Raw genomic sequence first — 6,723 nt, 5'->3', positions numbered from 1 at the left:
TGGAATAGTATAGGAGATAGGTTCAGTCTGCTCCATGTTTTGTTTCTCCTTATATCAAAACTATGTGAATGCCTTCTTAACGTGTCAGAATATGTGGGATTACGTGTTTTTTGAGGGGGTTTTTTTTTGTTTATTGCATGTAAATATGTATATGTGTGTGTGTGTGTGTGTGTACAGAAAAGTTGTTCAAATTATTCCAGTTGCTGTTTTGTAAATAACCATATGAACTTCAACCATTCCACCCTCATATTCATTACTGCCAATCACTAAGTTTACATGTGTGTGTATGTGTGCATATGTGTTTATGTGTGTGTGCGTGGGTGTATAAATAAGTCTCATTTATCTGTATATCAGCTCTCTCTATATATTTATATATGTATATATGGATATTTGTAGTGTTGTTGTGTACATCTCTCTCTCTAGGCCACTGGTTTGTTTCGATCATGCTGGGGCACCATCTTGAAGGGTTTAGTCAAAGTTATTGACCCCAATCCTTATTTTTTAAAATTCGGTCCTTCTTCTATTGGTCTCTTTTGTTGAGCCATTAAGTTACAGACATAAAAAAAAACCAACAGTGGTTGAAGTCAAACGTGTGTGTGTGTATATATATATATTATATAGAGGGCATTACTATACATAAATGCCCTCTATATAATATAAATATATTAAAGTGAAAAAATTGGTGGATTTTTTTCTCTTATGAGGTTTTTTATGCTAACTACTTGATAAAATTCTTATAAAGATTTTATCCTATTTTAAAATTATATATATACACATATATATATATATATGAGGGGCTTTTTTCAGTTTCTATTTACTAAATCTACTTATGAGGCTGTGGTCAGCTCATGGCTATAGTATAGGACATTTGTTGAAGGTGCCACACAGTGGGACTGAACCTAAAACCATGTGATTGGGAAGCAAACTTCTTGCCACACAGCCACACCTGTACCTATAAATTTCAGTTCAATTTGGTTCCTATCAAATGACTGGTACCAGGGTTGAACCACCCTTGTTTAGGGTACCAAATTCACTAAGGTTCAGTTCTGGTTCCCTCTCTAGAAAGTGTACCACCCAATGATAATCAAACCTTCAGTATTTTGTTGTTCTGAAACCACCAAACACCATCAGAGTTTTACTGCAGGAACCCCTACCAAGCATTTGTGCCCTAAATAGTCCATTTAATCAAATGTAAAATGTTATAATAATAATAATAATAATAATGAAATTATTGTATACAGTGCTCAGGTGCACCACAACTTGTCAGAAAGTGCATGTAAAGTACATGCAGTAATGTACAAATGTCTGGAAAGTGAACAATGTATGAGTCAGATACATGCTTGTGTGTGTATGGAGGGGAGAAAATCAGGTGTAGTGTTGGCGAATCTCAGGAAGCATGGAAGTTTTGAAGGATGCAGTGCTCCGACAACTAACAACTGATGCCGGCAGTTTGTTCCATTCTTCAGCAACTCTCAGCGTGAAAAAATGTTTCCTGAAGTCATGGGAGCTGTGCTGTTTTCTGACTTTGTAAATATGTCCACGGGTGTTAGACGGGTGGAGTTTGAAAAGGTGCTCAGAGTTATTGTTATTCAAAATAATTAACAGTGTCAATAATGAGTTGTTGATGGGGCTAATTACATGGTTGCTTAACCTGGCAGAAACATTTGCTATATCTCTCTCAAACAGACTCTATTAGTTTAGGAAAGGACATGGTGGATAATGTAGTCCTACATGCATTGTGCCTGGGAAGAAAGATGTCTAGAATAATTTTAACTAGGCTTGACTTGGGGCTAAAAATCAACAATAACAACAAGGAGTCCTTTGCATGGTCATTCAACATGCTAGAAATAACAGCCATATCGTTCTTTAATCTCATTAATTTAACCCCTTTTGATGCCAACTTACCTGAGACCACCTTTGCCCGTCGTATATATATGTATATATATATATATATATATATATATGCAACACTAACTTCAGGAAACCTACCAGCCACCTAGTCACCTACCGATCGGGCCAACATACCAGCCAAATTGACTACATCCTTGCCAGGCAAAGGGAGAGATGGCTACTTATAAATGCCAAAACCTTCCCAGGCGAAGAATGTACCCCACAACATAGACTGGTAGTTAGTGACTTTAGGATCAGGAGTAGGAGGACAACCAGAAGACGACCAACATGGAGAAGAAGGATCTGGAAGCTTAAGGATCCTGTGAATGGACAGAGATTTAGAGACATGTTACTTGAAGCCTTTGACGAAGTAGAAGGGGATAGAGTATCACATGGGGTAGATGACAACTGGACGTTTCTAAGGGACAACCTGCTGAGAGCCACTGACCAGATCTGTGGCTGGTGCAAAGTCCCCTCTCGTCCCAAGGTAACGTGGTGGTGGAACAGTGTCGTAGACAGGGCTATTAGAGAAAAGAGACTTGGAAGCACTGGAAGAATGGTGGTAGCAGGGAATTGTATCAGACTGCTAAAAGGGAAGCTAGGAGACAGGTCTATCTAGCCAGAGGGGAAGCAGATAAGAAAAAATTTGCCAATGTTCTGCGCCGTGAGGACCAAAGACTGGAGGTGTTTCGCGTTGCAAGACAGTGTGAGAGAGAGAATTGTGATGTGGTGGGAGAGAAGTGTGTTCGCATGGAAGATGGTTCACTTGCGCTAAACGAGGATGCAAAGAGAGAGGCTTGGAGACGCACTAAGAAAGGTTGCTGAATAAAGAAAATGAATGGGATAAAGAGAGTCTGCCGAACGTTGACCCAACAGAGGACCAGCTATCAGGGTTGATAGTTCCTTAGTAGCTAAGGCAATTAGAAGCATGAAGACAGGGAAAGCCCCAGGCCCATCAGGTATCACTGCAGAGATGCTCAAAATATCTGGTAGTGTCGGCCATAGCCTAGTCACCTGTATAGTTAATCAGGTGATACATGAAGGAGTCATACCCAATGACTGGTGTAGCAGCATAATAGTCAACTGCTACAAAGGTAAAGGTGATGCCCTAGATACAAATAATTACAGAGGTATCAAGCTGTTGGATCAGGTGATGAAGGTTACAGAGAGGGTCATAAGCCAACTAATTAGAGAGAGAGTTAGTTTAGATGAGATGCAGTTTGGTTTCATGCCAGGGAAAAGTACCACTGATGCTATATTCCTGGTAAGGCAGCTGCAGGAGAAATACCTAGCCAAAGATAAGCCCCTGTACCTGGCTTTTGTTGACATGGAGAAAGCCTTCGACAGGGTCCCCCGATCCCTCATATGGTGGTCAATGAGGAAACTAGGAATAGATGAATGGTTAGTGAGAGCTGTGCAAGCCATGTACAGGGACGCTGCTAGTAAGGTGAGGGTTGGCAATGAGTACAGTGAAGAATTCCGGGTAGAGGTAGGGGTCCACCAAGGCTCAGTCCTCAGCCCCCTCCTATTTATCATAGTCCTCCAGGCAATAACGGAGGAATTCAAGACAGGATGCCCCTGGGAGCTCCTCTATGCTGATGACCTTGCTCTAATTGCTGAGTCATTATCAGAACTGGAGAAGAAGTTTCAGGTGTGGAAGCATGGTTTAGAATCGAAGGGCCTTAGAGTCAACCTAGCTAAAACCAAAGTCCTAATAAGTAGGAAGGTAGACAAATCACAAACGCCTTCAGGTAGATGGCCCTGCTCGATCTGTAGAAAAGGTGTAGGTAGAAACTCTATAAGATGCACCAAGTGTAAGCTATGGACACATAAGAGGTGCAGCAATGTCATAGGAAGGCTAACTAGGAAGATGGTTTTTGTATGTGGCAGATGCTCGGGAGCATTAACCTCTGAAAATCTGCAGAAAACAACTTCCGTCACTTTCCAGGGGGAAAAACTAGAAGTAGTTGATAGCTTCCGTTATCTTGGTGACCAAGTCAGTAGTGGGGGTGGGTGTGCTGAAAGTGTAACGGCTAGAGTAAGAATAGCCTGGGCAAAGTTTAGGGAGCTCTTACCTCTGTTGGTGACTAAAGGCCTCTCGCTCAGAGTAAAAGGCAGACTGTATGATGCATGTGTACGAACAGCCATGCTACATGGCAGTGAAACATGGGCCGTGACTGCTGAGGACATGCGTAAGCTCGCGAGAATGAAGCTAGTATGCTCCGTTGGATGTGTAATGTCAGTGTTCATAGTCGACAGAGTGTAAGTACCTTGAGAGAAAAGTTGGACCTAAGAGGAATCAGATGTTGTGTGCAAGAGAGACGATTGCGCTGGTATGGTCATGTGGTGAGAATGGATGAAGATAGGTGTGTGAAAAAGTGCCACACCCTGGCAGTTGAGGGGACCTGTGGAAGAGGTAGACCCAGGAAAACCTGGGTCGAGGTGGTGAAGCACGACCTTCGAACTCTAGGTCTCACCAAGGAAATGACCAGAGACCGAGACCTATGGAAGTATGCTGTGCGTGAGAAGACCCAGCAAGACCAGTGAGAACAATCAAAATCAAATCATATATCAGAAAGCAGGGTTTAAGTGACCCATCCGTTCGTGTCCGCTGTCAGCCTCGTCTGGCCCCCGTGCCGGTGATACGTAAAAGCACCATTCGCTCGTGGCCGTTTGCCAGCTCTGCCTGGCCCCCGTGTCGGTGGCACGTAAAAGCACCATCCGTTCGTGTTCGTTGCCAGCCTCGCCTGGCCCCGTGCCGGTGACACGTAAAAGCACCGTCCGTTCGTGGCCGTTTGCCAGCTCTGTCTGGCCCCGTGTCGGTGGCACGTAAAAGCACCATCCGTTCGTGTCCGTTGCCAGCCTCGCTGGCCCCCGTGCCGGTGACACGTAAAAGCACGGTCCGTTCGTGGCCGTTTGCCAGCTCTGTCTGGCAACCGTGTCGGTGGCACGTAAAAGCACCATCCGTTCGCGTCCGTTGCCAGCCTCGGCTGGCCCCCGTGCCGGTGACACGTAAAAGCACCGTCCGTTCGTGGCCGTTTGCCAGCTCTGTCTGGCCCCGTGTTGGTGGCATGTAAAAGCACCATCCGTTCGTGTCCGTTGCCAGCATCGCCTGGCCCCGTGCCGGTGACACGTAAAAGCACCATCCGTTCGTGGCCGTTCGCCAGCTCTGTCTGGCACCTGTGCAGGTGGCACGTGAAAAGCACCCACTACACTCGCGGAGTGGTTGGCGTTAGGAAGGGCATCCAGCCGTAGAAACACTGCCAGATCTGACTGGGCCTGATGAAGCCTTCCAGCTTCACAGACCCCAGTTGACCCGTCCAACCCATGCTAGCATGGAAAGCGGACGCTAAATAATGATGATGATGATGATGATGATGATGGTGGTGGTGGTGGTGGTGTGTGTGTGTGTGTGTCTGTCCCCTATAGCTTGACAACCGATGTTGGTGTGTTTACGTCCCCGTAACTTAGCAGTTCGGCAAAAGAGTCCGATAGATTAAGTACTAAGCTTACAGAGAATAAGTCCTGGGGTCGATCTGTTCGACTAAAGACGGTGCTTCATAAAACGGCTTAAATAAATGGAGAACTGAACATTAAACTGATTGTGGTGATGAGGATGATGTGTTTGCTCATTAGCCTTGATTCAGTCACATGTAGGCAGGCGTCGGGGCCTTGACCACTTTGTCTTATCCAATATGTTATATATTTGTCGTAAGAGATTTAGCTGCTATTTCTACCTGGCCACTCTTGGCCGGCTGCTGTTCTTTGGTAAAGTGAAATAAGACAGAGTCAACCCTGATTTCAATCAGGGTCAAGGAATTTCAATTATGGTAATCACATTTTCTTTTCAAAAATAATGTATCTAAAAATATATTATTCATTATGTCCTATTTTTAAGTCAGTATAATGTGACTTGGCTGTTGTTTCTAGCAGGTCAAGCAGCCACATGAAGGCTCCCTCTGTTATATTCCGCTTTCACACAGCGGAAAGGCGGCGAGCTGTCAGCAGAATCGTTAGTACATCGGGTAAAATGCTTAGCAGCATTTCGCCCGCCTTAACGTTCTGAATTTAAATTCCACCGAGGCCGATTTTGCCTTTCATCTCTTTTGGGTTTCGATAAAATAAGTACTTAGCTGAGCACTGGGGTCGATGTATATTTCTTTACTACCCACAAGGGACTAAACACAGAGGGGACAAACAAGGACAGATAAAGGAATTAAGTCGACTACATCGACCCCAGTGCGTAACTGGTACTTAATTTATCGACCCCGAAAGGATGAAAGGCAAAGTCGACCTCGGCGGAATTTGAACTCGGAACGATAGACGAAATATGGCTACGAATTTCGCCCGGCGTGCTAACGTTTCTACCAGCTCGCCGCCTGGGGTCGATGTAATCGACTTAACCCATCCCCCGAAGTTGCTAATACTGTGCCAAAATTTGAAAGCAACATTTCACTGTCTGGTGGCGGAAGATAGTGAAATTATGTGTGTTACAGGGACTGCCACTTGGAGATGTATTCTTCAAAGCAGGCCAATAATCTTTTCTATTCTAGGCACAAGGTCCGAAATTTTGGGGGAGGGGGCCAGTCGATTAGATCGATATCAGTACGCAACTGGTACTTAATTTATCGACTCCGAAAGGATGAAAGACAAAGTCGACATCGGCGGAAGTTGAACTCAGAACGTAAGAACAGACGAAATACTGCTTAGCATTTCGCCCGGTGTGCTAACGTTTCTGCCAGCTCGCCGCCTTAAAGCAGGCCAATAATGAAAGGATACATGGAAAGTGTGAGACGGAACTGGTGGCATAAACTTCAGTGAGTTCACACATTA

The 6,723-nt window shown here is 44.7% G+C and overlaps 1 protein-coding gene across 1 annotated transcript in view; it reads left to right on the top strand.

The window, feature by feature from the left end:
• LOC115215365 (mucin-2) overlaps positions 1-6,723 on the top strand; it is a 510,799-nt gene that overhangs the window by 124,124 nt on the left and 379,952 nt on the right. The window lies entirely within an intron of this gene.

The sequence above is a fragment of the Octopus sinensis genome, linkage group LG9, assembly GCF_006345805.1.
Source record: "Octopus sinensis linkage group LG9, ASM634580v1, whole genome shotgun sequence".
Lineage (NCBI taxonomy): Eukaryota > Metazoa > Mollusca > Cephalopoda > Octopoda > Octopodidae > Octopus > Octopus sinensis.
The sequence above is the reverse complement of the archived record's forward strand: the minus strand, read 5'-3'. Positions and strand labels throughout refer to the sequence as shown.